Raw genomic sequence first — 16,945 nt, 5'->3', positions numbered from 1 at the left:
TATTTTGAAATTAATCTCCAAATAATGGTCAGAAAAGGAAGCTTCATTTCTTTTCAACACTTCATAGGAAAAGAAATGATGAGTAAGGCTCCAAGACAAGATACTGTCACGGACACAGTCTGGAAAGGGAAGAAAAAGTCCCCTGGAACAACCCGCCCATCTATCATCTGCAACTGCACTTCTTGTGCTGAAGGAATGTTCCAATTATCCCTCAAACAGCTTTGTACAACTCCCGCTCCTTTGAAACGCCCAGAGAATGTGCCCCGAGAGCCCAGATGCTCTGTCCCGAATCATGGAAGACAACCTGTCACAGTGCGTGCTGTGCATGCTGGGGTGACACAGTCAGTGTGGCGTTTCTGCTTTCCTTGACTCTTTCACTTTCCCCAAGTTGTTGGAAAACACATTCCACTTCATTAAGTATGTAGTAATACACAGGGGAGTCAGAGGCAGAGGGGAAAGGTGAAGGACGCTGGTGACATGGCCTCTAGCAAACATCCAGAAATCTCTGTCTACATCTGGTGGAAGGACAGTGTCACTCCTGCCTCAGAGACAGAGATCAGGCCATGCCACCAGGGTGTGTTTTTCCCTTCCCAATCATTTGTTGATTCTGGAGTCTGACAGGAGAGCGCAGATGAACACTTTACACTCTATACTTGCATGAGCGAACAATTTAGAGGGTGGGGATGCCAGATAAACACAGGAATATGCATAGCCTGGGGAAGTGCTAACCCCCCTGCAGAAACACTTAAGTTTCCTGATTATTGCTTTGTTCCCCATAGTACCCCAGGGAGGGTACAGAGGTTGGGTGTGGCTGTCAGAGTTGGGGGAACAGAGCCTGAGGTGGCCTGATCTTCAAAGAATTTAGTAAGCACTGCTTTTGTGATTAAAAAATGAAACCTGGAGGGGAGTAGTGAGTGGGGTGTAAAGTGAATAAGTACAAAAAAGAAAAAAAAATGAGGATCAACTACCACAGGCTGTCAGGTCGATCAACTGCCCTTTCCAAATTTTACTTTAAGGGCTAAAAATTTAAATTAATAACATAATTTTGAAAAATATAATGATTTAAAATAATATGAAAATGATTAAATTAATGATTAATATAAAAATGATCTAAAATAGTAAAAGTTAATTATTAAAATATAAAAACATATATTCTATTAATAAAATAATTAAATATTTACATTTTTGTTGTTGATTTATAGTTACTCTTAAGGTATTAGAGAAGTCTCAGAAATAATTTTCCAGGTTAAAAAAATTTCTCTATAGCAATTTTACTCCCATGTAATGAAATTTAATGGAGTTTAAAGTATCCAGGCTTGGGTTTTATGCTTAGAAAATATATTACATATCACTAGTTAAAAATGCCTTACTTATCCAATTGCAAGTACAGAATTAGTGAAGATACAGTGAAAGGGATAGTATCTTTCTTTGTGGATGGAAGTATAAACTGATGGTACCTTACTGTAGAACAGCAACATATACATTTTATTTTAATAATTCCTCAACTTTAAATTTATCCTAAGAAAATTATCCATAAACTGTGTTAAGGAATACATATGCATGTGTGCATATAAAGGCAGCTTTTGTAGCAATATTTTCATGTAAGGAAACAGCCCTAATTATCACAAGTGTCCATCAATGAGCGACTAAGTCAGTATATTTTCCATACACTGGAGTACAATCTTGCTGTCAAGATCACCCAGATCTGTATTTATTAACATGGCAAATGACTTACAATGCTGAGTGGAAAAGCAGACTACAAAACAGTTCTTTTTCCTTTCATTTTGCAAAGAGACAAAGGAGAAATAAAAAAAGGAAACAAGATAAATAGATATGCATGAAAGTTTATTTCTCATGTATTTACAGAGATTGTCTCTGGGGTGTGAGATTTTGAAGAGTTTTACTGTACAAATTAGTAAAAACACCTATGCCTTCTTAGCCTTTGAGCTAAGATCAAGTGTATTAAAAACACTGAAATGTGCATAATTATTAGAATGAAAATTTCAAGCATTTTTTTTTTGGGAAGAAAAGTTCAGGTAGATCCTACAACTACTCTTACATCCAGTATGATTTTCCTAGTCATTCATACTTCATAGCTGCTTTCTTTTCTTTTCTTTTACTTTTTAAAGATTCATTTATTTATTCATGTATATGACTACACTGTAGCTGTCTTCATGCACACCAGAGGAGGGCATCAGATCCTGTTACAGATGGTTGTGAGCCACCACGTGGTTGCTGGGAATTAAACTCAGGCCCTCTGGAAGAACAGTCAGTGTTCTTAACCACTGAGCCATCTCTCCAGCCCCCACAGCTGCTCTCTTAATAGGCGACATGCCTGAGTATCTCCTTGGTTTGTAAACGACTCCTTGCTTCAGGTTTCCACTTTCCTTTTCTACAGCTTGATAAGATATTTATAGCTTTTACATTAAAAATGTCAAAATAGAGAAGTCTAAATATTTCAAATAACCTAAATACTTGCAGGTCTCTATTAGGTTAAATTCTGGGCATTTTATTCAGATATTATGGTAATATTACAAAGAGCCTGTATTTACTCCAGGGAGAACTTACTATATACTATCAAGTTAAAATGTTACAGAATTTTATGCATTCTACATGCTTAATTTTCTTAAAATCTAGAGCAGAGACAAGAAAGTGACCAACATATGCTAATAACAGGGTTTTTCTTTTTTTTCTCTTCTACATAGTGAGTGAGGTTATGGATGGTTTCTGTTTACATTATACTTTCTTGGTATTTTATGATAAATGTGAATTATAGAATCATGAAAGAAGTAAATATTTTAAAAAATACAGCTGCATCACTCAACAGCTGCCAGATTCTACCCAGATGTATGTGCAATTTAGTTTTGAGTCAAATGGTCCTAATGTCACTTTCTAAAGGGAGCCAGCAGACTGGCAGGACCTCGGATGTAAGGCTATTGTTGCCACCCTTCTTCCCCTGGGGAGTTAGACAGTGCTCAGTATCTATGAGTATAGGAGCCGTCCTTTCTTCTGATGCTCTGGGCACCTTCTCACATCTCTAGCAGGAGCCCAAGTGACCTACAGTACTTGGTATGTCTCCAGGTCTGGAAGCCATTTGAGGAGGTGGAAGGTGTTTTAGTCACTGTTCTATTATTGTGAGGAGACATCACGACCTCGGCAACTCTTATAAAAGAAAACATTTAATGGGAGCTTGCTTACAGTTTCAGAGTAAAGTTTAGTCCATTATTATCATGGTGGGGGAGTGTGGTGGCACACAGACAGGTGCTGCAGCAGTAGCTAGACTTCATATACTGATCCATAGGCAGACAGGGAAAAACACTGGGTCTGGTGTGGGCTTTTGAAACCTCAATGTTCCTTGGCCTGTGGTGACACACCTCTTCCAAGGCCACATCTCTCCCAATGAGGCCATACCTCCTAATACTTGTATATTCTTCTTAAATAGTGCCACTCCCTGATGACTAAGCATTCATCTATATGACCTTATGGGGGACATATCATTCAGGTCACCAGTATAGATCAACAGTAAGCAATAGAGCCTTGTTTATTTCCCTCAAATGGGGGGGAGGGTCCCTTGAACAAGAAAGATGAGGTTTGTATTAGGTCTTCTACAATTCACTAGTTTCCTTTCTCTTTTTTCCCTCTCTAATTTCCTTCCTTTTTCTCTTTCCTTTCACTCTAGTCTCTTTCTCTCTCTCAAATTAAATAGCCGTTTTGTGTCATTAGATGCCAGTTTTTAAAACAAGAGAAAATTCACATTTTACCACACTTCAAGTAGTTTATCTACTTATTCATAATTGATCATATATTAGTAAAATGATGGAAGAAATCAGAATTGTCATGCCAATGTTTGCATGTGTGATGCACATCAGAAGTGTGACAATCGGCAGGAGCTCTTCATGTTTAATCAGATGGGAGAAAGAATGGGATCTGTAAGGCACCTCATGAGCAGCTAAAGCAGCTGTAGAGAAAGATAAAACATAGGCACCTATCATGACTGGCTATGGAGAGGACGGTTGGGGAGAAGAGAAGTAGATGTGTCTTCTATGTGCCAAAGAAAGTGCTACTTTGGTCATCTTGCAAACTCCCTTGTGCCCAGAACTACCTCAACATTTATCAGATCTCCTCACCACTTACTCTTGGCAGGCTCTCACCCCCTTAGGAGCCATTATGTGGGAAACCTCATCATTTGTCAGCATCAAACCTATACAAGGGCTGGCATCTGCTCTTGCTTCTTCCTTCAAATAAGAGGTGCCCTTCCTCTTACACTCACATTCTAGTCTTATAAAGAACCATCTAGTACTAAATATGGTGTTTTCTTCTCTCTCCTGCACACTGAATCTCTCCTATCATCTGTAGGCTTCCCACATGTAAGTGAACCATCAATGCTTTCATTCTCAACTTCTTCTGACCTGTGTCTATCCTCAAACCACCACATAGTTCATTTTCTTTGCTGTCATAGCAAGGCACCTTATAGTTATCCCTATTTACAGTCCATGTTTCTTCACCTCTCAGGATCCTCATTTAAACATAAACAAGTTATCTTTCTATCATGCCAACCAAGTGGATTTTGCTAAGGTCAACAGTAATCTACAAACCGATTCACTGAATGCACGGGTTTCAACTTTGCCCTTCCCTGTTCTCTCAGGAAACACTCTTCTCATGCCTTCTGTTCTCATGTTTCCTACAATTCTTTCAGCTCTTCCCTACCTCAATTGTACTTTACTGATTTTATTCTCTCCCTCAGCTAACAGTAAAAGTTGCTTACATTTTTGTTTTGGGCTTCTCAATCAAGACCTACATTTGGGTATTTTTTTATTCATTCCAAAAGCATCTTTTACCACCACATACTGATGACCTTGAGTTGGTACCTCTTGTCTATTGCAAATGTCTCCATATTTCTTTTATAGCCATGACTGCATCCACCTCTATTCCCTTTTCTGACTCTATGAACCACAACTTTGTTCTTTAGCAATATAATGTCAGTACAAGAATGCTGCATATAAATAATAGTTTGCTATCTTGACATTGGCCATTTTAGGTTTTATTCAGTGAAATATCCTTGAAATTTATTCAAGTTGCTCATTCCTCTTTAGTGATGACTGTATCTCATGATATGTATATGTAACAGTTTGTTTAAGAACTCATCCACTGAAGGTAATTGGACTGTTTCCTGTTTCACAGAATTATCAATAAAATAGCTATACACACTGTTTATTACATGACTGTAATTCCAATTTCTTATTCTAAAAGTCCCAAATCTTTCAGAAATAAAACAATTATAACATGCTCTTTCTTTAATTTGTTTTCTAAATGTCCTTTAAAAAAAAGGATCAAAATCTTTAACATGGCTACAAAGGACCAACAATCCTCAGGCTCTGGGTATATTTCCATTTGCAGATTGCGGTGTTTTCTTCACTCTCTTTTTCCAACTCTATTTAGGGCCTTTAAATACATTTCTCCCCTTGCCTGGACTCTTTCCCTACTACCCAACCTCACTTTTGCTTTATATTTCCAGATACTAGATCAAATGCCACTTCCTCAGAAAGGATTCTGGAAATTTCCATACTCATGTAGATGCTGCTCTTAGAGCATCCGGTACTTTTCTCTCATGGCAGTAAGCACAGGTTGACAGTGTATGTTCCTTGTCTGACCATTTATTGACTATCTACTCTATATCCCTCAGATTATAAGGTCCAGGAGTGACAATATCTGTTCTCTTCACTATTATCTCTGTAACGTTGAGAGACACTTGCCTGTGTTGAATGAAATTTGGCTTTGGATTTTAAGAACAGATGGTCCCAATTCAAGTTCTATCTCTTAACATTTATTAAGTATTTGTGGAAAAATTAATCAAACTTGGTAAATCTCAGTTTCCTCATTTGTACAATTATAGTAAGTGCATATCTTAATAGTGTACTTTAAAAGTTAAATCATACAATTGATTTAAACAGCACTAGCCAAAGCAAGGCAGCCATTCAGTGAATACTGCTATTATTAGTTTAAGCAGAGATACAAGAATTGCATTTTTGTTCTAATAGGTTTCACTTAGTTAATCAACTTCATTTTTGCTTGCTTCCTTCAAGTTCTAACTGAGGCAATGTAGAGACTCTGAAAGCCCCCAAAATATAGATCTTGGACAAACAGAGTTCTCGATTGTGACCCCAGGGGTGTCCCACTAGACAAGTGGAGCTTTACCTGTGCTACTGGCTCCAGTCTCAGGATTTTATCTTACTTACTTCTTTACCCTCTTGCTTTCCAGGTTGTGGATCTTGGGGTTAGTAAGAATGTCCCTTCTTTATACCTAGTTTTCAAATCAGTTTTCTAATCCTGCCTTGCCTCTTTCTTACCTTAGTTTTTATTCTGCCCCACAGACATGAGTCATCCTGTTGATAAGATAGTCCCTGGCCTGCCTTTCAAACCAGGTCCAATGGGACTATCAAACTGTGTATGGGCAGGATTCTAGTATCTTTCTTCCTTCTTTCCTACTCAGACTAGAGAAATTAGTGACCTGGCAAGGTGCTGTTCTTATCTTCCTATATTGTCTCACGTTTTTAAAAGTTTAAAGTGAAGGCATGAGAGTCTCAGAGCTCATTTTGACTTTACCACTATGTTACACCTTCCAAATAACAGTTATACAATTATTTTCTCATTTATCATTTCTATTGTTTGAAATTTTATTTGTATATTAATGAATTTCTATTGTGCATGTGCATATGATGTGTGTGTGTGTGTGTGTGTGTGTGTGTGTGTGTCGGTCAGAGGAGAACTGTGTGGAGGAGGTTCTGTTCTTGTACCTGTATGTGGGTTCTGGGGATTGAATGCAGGCAGCAAAACTTGCTCTGCCAATGCAGATGCATTGCAATGCAATGCTAGAGGGTTATCTCTCAGGCCTTTTACCTTCCTCTTCTTCTAAGATCAAGTCTTAGATTTTGGCTCAGGAAGGCCAGTGTTATTTAAGAACCACTTGAAGATCCCAACATTCAGGCTATGTTTTTGCTTCAAATATCATTATCTTATTTTTCTTCCTTTTCACATTTTATTCATCTTTCAAGATCGTGCTGAATCGTATTTTACATGAAAAATTTCAGCTGATAAGGCTCAATTTTGAGAATAAAACCTATAGTACTTTCTGGATTTATATCATTCTATTTGGAATTTAGTCATTTATTGTGTTATGCACATATAAAAATCACTCAACAGTTTAACTTCTTTTCTCAACTCACCCTCAAGCTCCTTTATTACAAGCAAGCACAACAACTATGTATTTTAACTCCTCTAAACATGATTGTCTCAAACAACGGCACATGCTTAATATCTTGTAGGATGAATGTGGTTATGGCTGGCCTACTGACTAGGTTTTGATGTCAAGGCCCAAGTTATAACTGATAGGAGTTGGTAGACATGTAGTTTCTGAAAGAACTAATGGCCAAGGAAAGCAAAGATGAATCCAATTATGGCAACCCAGTACTACATAATAAGACCTTATTCAGAGACAGAGAAACAGCATAGAAGCTAAAGAAGGAAGAAGGAAAGAAAGGAAAGAAAAGGCTAATATAAAAATACAAGTCTAATATCTCTGAACTGTGTATTAATCCTTTCTTGGGCTATGCTTTCACATTAATAGTATACTCTTCCATTTACTCTTGTGAAAAAAAAATAATAGTTGGCCCAATGATAGAAAGGAAAAGAGAAATTCAAGCAGGGAAAGGTAATGTTTCTGGTTGTTGTAGACTGGAGTGCAGTGTACTTTAGTTCTCAGAATTAGCCAAAAGATTAAAAACCAAATAGCCACTACAATCTCAGCGTGGGGGTGGGGAGAAGAGGAAGGGCTTGAAAATGGTATCTGAGCAATGAAAGCACAGAGCATTTTAAAGATCACTGAATTTAATTTATTCAACCTAAATGCATAAAAGTACAGGTGGGGACATTATTTATGCAGGTATATGCAAATCACTTTATAAAATAGGCAAAGCCCTTCTGCTTTTTATAAGTTGCCAAGGTGGTTCCTGATATTTTAAAAGCTATGCACCTTTAATGTAATTTCCTTAGAGTTGGAATCCCTTATAAAGAGTCACAGTCATTGTGAAAGCAGGTTTGTTTTTACCCTCTCTCCTCTGGGACATTTTACAAGGCTCTCATAAGCATCACAGAAAGAGAGTTTCCACAGAGATGTGACTGGAAAAGTCCCTTGGAAATTGCTGAGGAACAAGTCACAGTGTTCAAACCAGAGAACATAGGCTTTGAAAACATGAACCCATCTGACCCCTTGAATGGAGTACAGTGAATTCCTGAGCTCTGAAACATGGGGCCCGGCTGTGCATGCCATATTGGTGCTATAAGACTGGCAGTAGGTTGGCTGTGGCATGGTCTATTTCAAACTCCTTCACAGTGCCCAGTGTTGCATGTTCCCAGATGACATTTGGTTGGCAGAAGCTGGGCCTCCAAAGCTGGCAGTCTGGAATGCAGCCCACTGTGTTTTGACAAACACATAATTGACCATCTGATCACCAGCCTACGTTCTGCACTCAGGTCACTGGGGGATCTGGGTTTTTAATAGGTCCCTACTCTTCATCTTGTGTATCTTCTCAAACCTTTCTAGAAAGCAGTATAGAGACAACTTAAACACGCCCACACATATACTCCAGTTTGCAAAGAGAACATGGTACGTGAGACACAAGCTGCTGAAATTCTCCTTTAAATTGTCCTGGCAGCCCAGAGTGAACGAGAGAAAAGCACACTTATGGTGAACTCTAATTCGGAGAGAAGGAATGAATATACTGAATTGTTTCAACACCCGGCTGTGCATAAGTTGCAATTCAGTTCAATGGCTTGGAAATTTTGCTTAGAAAAAGGCAGCAATGGAAAAATGACAGGAAATCAGGGATTGATTGACTTTAGAGAGCCATTATTTAAAAGTGCTTTTGTCTCTTATATTCTCTTTCCTCCTATCCCATGCTCTCTGTGGGCAGAAGAACTTTGTACATCTCAAGGCTAGTAGGCAGCAGCTCAGCATGATGCTAGACTGAGGCCTTCAGTAGAACTCCCATAAGGATGGGTTTGGCTTTAAGTTTGGTACCACAAGCACATCAGCCTTTCTCCTACAGGGCAAGGCAAGGATTATGCAGCAGGCAAAGATATGCTTGAGTTACACAAATATTAACGTCTGAGTCAGCACTCTGAAATGACCTCTCATCTCCATTCACTGCAAAGTTTAGGTCTTATGCAGTTTCCTTAGGTTTCTTTAAAATATCTTCAGAGGTATAAGATTAAATCTAAACACCTTTGCTTGGCATCAGAGGCCCCTTTCACCTGACTCCTGCATATCACACTCTTAACACACCATAGAACTCAGTAGCTAGATCTGGCCCTTACTTGGTGCCTTCTTACTTTTAAATGCTCTTGTTTTCTCTAACAGTGAACCTTTTTCTTTCTCTCCTCCTATGCCCACTTGGTAAACCCCTAGTCACTACTTTCACTTCATGAGTCAGTTTGAACCTTCTTATATGGGTAGGCACTTGGAGATTCCTGCATTCCAGTGACTGTCACAGACCAGCCTTTACCAACATAGTCATCTTCCCTAGAACACTGTGAGGGCTTTTTTCTTTTTCTTTTTGCACTGCTATGGGGCAAGCCCAGGCCTGCACTCCTGCTCCACTTCACTGAGTACAAGTGCTCCAGCATGAGCTGTCCCCTCAACCCCAGACTGTGCCATTCTTAATGAAAGGTGGCATTTCTCATTTATCTTGGAGTTCCCAGAACCAAGCTCTGTTACAGGCTTTCTATAAACGTTTGTTGACTGAAAACTAAATAGAGAACTGTGCATAATTAATCAAGACCAAGCCAAGCAGTAGCAGCCGCTCTTAGAAGCATGGTAGGAGACTACTAGAAATATAATGAAGGTGGAAAATCCCAGCACTGAGGCATTTTCTGGTGGTTATCACAGGGATTGGTGATCGGCTTGGGCGAGAGTTAGATGGGGTGGGGCAGGATGAAGGCTGTGATGTAGCATCTTTTTAACAGATAATTTAAGTAAGGGAATACATTATTACCCTTCTGATGATTAACTTTCAATATTGTAAAGGACTGGCAAGAAAACTTATCTGGGTCTGAATTTCAGAGAAGCATAGCTGACAAGACCTGGGCTTCCCAAACAGGGATAGTCTGTATAACCTGCTTTGAGGCAGCATGGTAGGTTGTACAGTTTTCCTTTCTGTTTCTGCTGAAGAATAATGGGAAAACTCTTGCAGGAAATTGTGGCAGCTATTCAACTCCTTTTAAAATCTGGGTCAATTCCAGATGCAGACATTGGATGCAGTGCCAAGGACAGAAGGTCAAACAGGCTGAGTTTTGCACCTGTCCAGAGGAGGTCATTGAGGAGGCACTTGGGAATAGGAGGTACTGGGGGGGGGGTAGTGTTTTGGTTTGTTTCCAAGGAACTTTTCCTTTGCTCCTGATGGGCCTCTAGAGCACCACCCCTGGAGCCATCAGCTGCGTCCATGGGGGCACTTGAGGACACAGGACTGTTACTGGCTCCGTCACCCTGCTGGCATAAAGGCAACTTGAGAATTTCTAACAAGTCAAGCAAGCAAGCATGAAGCCTGGCTGGGGGGGGGGGTGGACAAGGTCATGAGTACATGAGTGGACTATTAGCTTCTTACATGTTTTTCTTTTCCCAGCCTTACTCTGCTTTAAAAAAAAAAAAAAAAAAAATTCTCCAGAAGCTGCTTTACTGATGTAACACAGAATTAGCTTCACATTTTCCTATGAGGCCAACACGGCCTTTCAGTTAGAAGCCTCTCTACTTGATTTCTACTAGGTGACATAGGTTTCCTATATGGTTTGTGTCTGATGCTTGCCCTAAAGTACTGACGTCATAATAGCTGAGCTATGCAGGCAGGAGTTCATCGTGCTGACTCATCTTGGTGATGTGAGGATTAATGCCTTGTCTAACACTGAGCTATTATGTGAACTGTTTTTACACAAAAGAGCTGTTACAAAATGATTTGCCAGTCAGAGGACTAGAAATATGCAGTGCTAGGTAACAAAGGGGAAGGGTAGGAAGACACAGTGGTAACCATAAGCATGCACACCGACATCTTCCAAAGCATTAGCTGACCCACTATATCAACACTGAGAGTGAACTGGGAATGAGAAGGCTTAGGGCCAGGTAGGACCTAGCCCTGTTGTATAACACAGCACTATTCCTTGAGGAGTCTAATAAATCTCCGTTCTATGTTAGATAAAATGTCACATTCGACTTTAGCATTAGCATCTTTCTGTGCACTCTGCTTTTTAAAATATGCTTGCTGCAGGCTTCTAGGAATGATAGTGAAAGCCACACACATGTGAAACTAGAGCCCTCCTCCTTTTGGTGCAGACTACTGCAACACAGAAACTACCATGGAGCAAGCCTTGGGGAGGTTGTTTGGTGGCGACCTGATTGAGGAACAAAGGGAGATGCAATGACCAGGATGTCCATGGTTACTCGGGATATGAGCTGACTGCTTGTCTGTGCAGGATTTCTTAGATGGTGCCTTCTGGTAGTGACTTGATTATTTGGTTTCATTGCCCAGAATCTCCTATAAGCAGTCCAAAATAATATTTATCCAAATCTGCTCAGAGTAGCCAGGTTTGATATCTAAATAATAAATGTTCTCTTTTTCATTTAAAATCCACTTTTGTTTCCCCATTTCTTCTTTTTATTCCCCTAAAAATTTTCCTGTCTTCTCTGAAAAGAAATGACACATTCTATAAACTTGCAGGCACATGTGAATCCTGGATTTCTTTTATTTTTCTTCCAAGACTTTATAATTTTGCACAAATTTTTAGCCTATTTACTTTTCAGGCTTGTACTTCTTGGTAAAAGGATATTATAAATTTTGTCAATAAATGAAAGCTCTGATCTAGAAGTTAAAATTAAAAATGGTTAGGCCTAGGGACGAGTGAATAACTGAAGAATAAATAATTGCCCATTGATTGACAGAGGAGCAAAGGCCAGCTGTTGCTGAGAGCTGGCTGTGGACTGGAAGCTTCAGCTGAGAAGCAGCGGCTTTTGCAAAGAGCCACAGCTGCAGCAAGGGAAAGCGCAGTCTTTTCAGAGGACAGTGGCTGGGCCGCAGGCTCCCTCACACAGGGCAGCTCACCAGTATACTACCCAACTTGGCTCCAAGCAGGAAAAGCACTAAACATGGACGCTAGACACCACAGTGAAGTCAACACCAAAACCCAGAGTTTTTCTCAAGTCTAATACTTTTTTTTAAAAGGTAAAGAAGCCACTTTTACTCACATGAAGAGCAGTAACAGGCAACAGACTGGTGGTCAAGGGGCTGAAAATGAAAGAAAAGACAAAGAATTAAACACAAAATCTAATGCAGAGGGGATCACAAAACTTTGAGATACTGATGGGACTCACTGCTTGCATATTTTGTCACGTGTAGTCCCCAAATCATTAATGTCTAACTTCATCAAGCTTCAAAAGCTGCAGCCTTGCTATGACTGAAGCCAGTGTATCCCTGCACAAAAAGGACTAAGACCTTTCCTGATGTCACTTGACCTCTATTAGACAGCCTTTCTAGAGGGGTGGTCCTGTGCTCTAAAGTAGTTACTAGCTATACTTGTCTCCTTACATTCCTTAACTTTAATGAAAAGCTCCGTATTCAGATCTTCAGTTACACTAGCTACATTCCACGTGTGCAATGGCCATGTGTAGCTTGCCCTGACCTTAATGAACAGCACGCAGACCATTTCTGTACTGCAGAGAGATCTATTTTTGATGGTGATATTGTGACAGGGTGATTGGAATGAAAACTTCTGTACCCAAACATGGCTCTAATGATGACGCTTTCAGGTTTGGGAAAGTTCACCATGGCAGCTTCCTATTCTATGTTTAAAAGTCTAATAACCCCTTACAATCCTCAGCCAACAAAACAAATAATCAGTTACTACTGCAATGCCACCACAGTTTTGATGGATACTCTTCTAGAAGAAGAAATTAAGATAACAGAATTCCTTCTGCCAGGCCCCCAGGTCACATCAAATATACAATGCTGTGGTCCCCTGACAAGGTGATCTTAAAGCCTTCACTTCACATAAAGCCTCCAAAAGTATCAACATGAGTTTATCAAAGGATATTACCTTGAAAGACCAGATCACATTGAAAAAGGCCAAAGCAGAAAACTAAATTGAGGAGGCCTCACTCTCTAGAAGGTTTTCTGGACAAGTGCATCATGGTAGAGGCTCCTCTCAAGCACTGTTTCCCACTGTGTGGTCTGTGTGAAACCTGCCTGGGTACACGCAGCTGTGAATGGTGATGGTCCCCATGGGACAGGAAGAGTTCAGAAGAAAACCTGCAGCCTAGATCACAGTACATATCAGTGTAAGAGACACCTGGGATCTCTTGTGCTTTAACTTATTTTTTCACAAAATTGATAGGGCTAATGAAAATTGGAGAAAAGATATTTAGACTGTATATGAATTACTGAAAGTATTTACAAATTGGAAATACAAATAAAAGGGGGTAGTCTTCAAAGACTATAGTTTAATATACTCGTCTTCTCTATAAGCCAAGACACCAAATCACTACACTATACATATTTTTGTCATTTATCTCCCCCTCTCCCTCCTCTTCTTTCAATATTCTCCCCCCCCATTTCTCCCTCCCACATTTTTAAGCATGATTTATCTCTCAAGATAGTAAAAAAGGAAATATGACTAGTGACTTTTCTATAAAATGTGCTCAATTACTACTTATCTATTGCATGTTACAGACCAAATAAGACTAAAAAAATAGATTAAGATCTTTGAAAACTATATCAGCTATTTATGTTATTATATTTCTACTCCAAGGAGCACTTATTTACAAAATTAGAAAGTTATCAGATTGACCAACACATGTAAAGACTAATAAACTATCTTCCCTGATGTAAAATGATACACAGGCTACCAATAAGAACCTAAGATAGAAAAATTTCACTTTAAGATAAAATGAAGTTAAATTGTAAATTTGGGGGATATAAGTTTGTCCTAATATATTAATGCAAAACAAAAAAAATCTCAAGTTTAATACCTATGTTAAAAATTTAATTTTACACTTCATGTAAAATTCATGTGTCCATAACTGTCAAAGGGTTCCCTCCTTTTTGATTGAATTACAGTCTGCTATGTAATTTTACAAGACGTATTAATCTACATAGGTTTACTTTTGCTCTGTTGAAAATGTTACGTATTGATATGTGCCCTTTCCACTCAAGTGATAGTCACCTTATATGGCTGTGAGTTGTTTTTTTATATGAAATGCAAAGAATTAAGTAGAGTAGTTTTGCACAGGATTTAAAACATTTGCATTGAATATTCCAGGTTCAACACACAAATATGTAGCAAAGGATATAAAACTGTAAAGGCCAAATAATTCAGGACATTAAAACCCAGCAGTGGGCGCTCACACCAAGTGAGGGATGGGAGGAGTAACATGTAGCCATGCCTAATCTTAGTTTTGTGATAGCAAAAGTGTCAATCTCCAAGCACCTAATTGTAATTTAATTGTAACTGAAAAGGCTAATTCACCTAATTTAAATTTACATAATGTTCTGGGGCGGTGGATTTCAACATTTAGAGATGATGCAGGTTCCTAGGAGAATCCTTTTCCTCAGAAAGCTTAAACAACTTTCAAGCCGTGTTTGGTTCCAAAGAAGCCCACATACATGACTCCTCTGGGCTGATTACCCATGGCTTGGGAGTTGGGGAGGGGGATAGGTAGAGAAGAGTCTCTTTGAATTGTCTTCAGAAAGTTTAAGCCAAACATATGCTGAAGCCAAAAGTAAAGAAAAATGTTAAAAATGTAAATGTAAATGTAAATGTAAAAAAGTTCTAAGTTGGCTGGGCGGTGGTGGCACACGCCTTTAATCCCAGCACTTGGGAGGCAGAGGCAGGCGGATTTCTGAGTTCAAGGCCAGCCTGGTCTACATAGTGAGTTCCAGGACAGCCAGGGCTATACAGAGAAACCCTATCTTGAAAAAAACCAAAAAAACCAAAAACCAAAAAAAAAAAAAAAAAATTCTAAGTTGGTAAAGCTGTGTCACTAGAGATACAAGCTCTTTTAAAGTACCACAGGCCTTTATAATAGTTTCCCCATTCATTGTTGTTAGCATATATTAATAATATAAAATAATGGGCCCTGTTATAATTTGTCTATCTGCATATAATGTACTTAGATCATTATCCACCCTTATAATTCCTTTTAAAATGTCCATAAAGAAGTTATGGCAATGGGAGAGGAGTATGGAGTGGAGAAATGGTAGTAAGGGGAAGGGTTCTAGCTAAGTACCTGCTATGGCTTCAGGCATCTGGTAAGGAAAGGTGTGTCTAGTTTGCATATGTGTCAACCCAGGGATGTGTAAGAAGCAAGCTACACGGGGTACACAGAGGCACTGATACTAAGACATGGCAGTTTTCCTGAAGGGCTGGTTTTCTATGTGCGTAAATAACTTAAACTGTTCTTTGTACATGCATCCATTTCCCTATTAACTTTTTCTTGGATGTTTTAGAAGAAACAAAACAGATTCTCTTCTTGGCCTTATTTTTCTTCTAGTTCAGTAACACCAACAAGAATATACTGAAAAGTGAAAAGAAAAACAAGATTCCAAGTGCATTTTCAGGGATAATACCTGAGACCTCCCTGAAATGTCCTGTATGGGGCCCAGCAGACAGTGTCCTAGGAGGAATGTTGGACTATTCCAACTTGAGGACTGCCTGAGGGCAAGTGTGAGAGGCCCAGTCAGAACGAATCTCTGAACCCACACTACAGGGGAAAAATACTGTTACCCTGCACTTATTAGAAGAAAGAGGAGATTTCAGGAATTAGGAAACTTGCCCCAAATCACACAGCCACTAGCCTCTGAGTGAGTCCATAGCGTTCCAAAGTCCACATACTTTAACCACTAAATGATACTACCTTTAGGTGTTTCCCACTTGATTTTTCCCCTTGAAATCTGGGCTCATTCAGGATTATGCAGGCTGGGTTAGGCTTTGCTTTGGAAGGAGATAGGTTTGGCTTCATTTGCATTCTAAATATTTCACAGCGGTAAGGGAAAGCTATTATTATACCCATTTTATGGTGAGGAAACTGAGCTGCTTGCCAGCTGAGGTATCTGGCGGGTTAAAAACAGAAGACTGCCTGTCGGTCTTTCCTCTGAACTAACTCAAAGTTCAGGCCACCTTACTGGCCAAGCCGGCTTTTCTGCATTTGGATTAACACCAGGTGACAAAGAGTGACAAACTTTGCTAAGCGGGAACAATAATAATTCAGTAAAGAAAGAAAAAAAAAGTCATCATAAATTGCAAAATTGGTTACTCTGAGGACTGTGAATAGAAAAGGGAGTGCTTATTCACCACAGATGAGTCAGAAAATTAGAATGTGTCACAGCTCTGATGACAGAGCTGAGGAATTCAGATGAGCTCCAGTTCTAAGCTCCCTGTGCTAGCCTAGGAGGGTAAAGGTATGGCAGCCACAAAGGAAAGGACTCTTAGGCAGGCTTTAATCTTCTTAGTCTTTCTAGAACTTAGGTGGGTTTATATCTCTGTTTCATATGTGTAGGGGCAATGCTTAAATGTTGTTCAGTGTTTAAATGTACATGTTTAAATATGTTTGAGTGTTGTAGAAATATCGTATTTAGAATTGTATGTGGGAGTCTTCCCAAACACTAGGCTGATTTTTACTTTGACTTCCAGAATTTCCAAAGGCTGAGGAGCTATTGGAATTTTAGACACAACGTGCCTCTCGGAACGAGTGCCAGCTCCCCAGACTCCTGTCAATTGATATTCCATCTTTGCATTGGATGCAAGACTTCTTTTTATGTGACAGACTCAAGATGTTTTATACCAGACTTAATGGCATTTCATGCACTCTGCATTTGGGAATTTTTAATTCTCCATATATATATATATATAT

General features: G+C 39.3%; 1 protein-coding gene across 27 annotated transcripts in view; it reads right to left on the bottom strand.

Annotated features, from left to right (window-relative positions):
• Zbtb20 (zinc finger and BTB domain containing 20) overlaps window positions 1-16,945 on the bottom strand; it is a 737,287-nt gene that overhangs the window by 157,940 nt on the left and 562,402 nt on the right. For all 27 annotated transcript variants that reach the window (XM_031363901.1, XM_031363896.1, XM_031363926.1 and 24 more), the window contains one exon: window positions 12,287-12,326. The gene's annotated coding sequence lies outside the window, so the exon portion shown is untranslated. The remainder of the gene's footprint in view (window positions 1-12,286; window positions 12,327-16,945) is intronic.

Source organism: Mastomys coucha, unplaced genomic scaffold, assembly GCF_008632895.1.
Source record: "Mastomys coucha isolate ucsf_1 unplaced genomic scaffold, UCSF_Mcou_1 pScaffold12, whole genome shotgun sequence".
Classification (NCBI taxonomy): Eukaryota; Metazoa; Chordata; class Mammalia; order Rodentia; family Muridae; genus Mastomys; species Mastomys coucha.
Note: the sequence above shows the minus strand (reverse complement) of the source record. Positions and strands in the feature narration are given on the sequence as shown.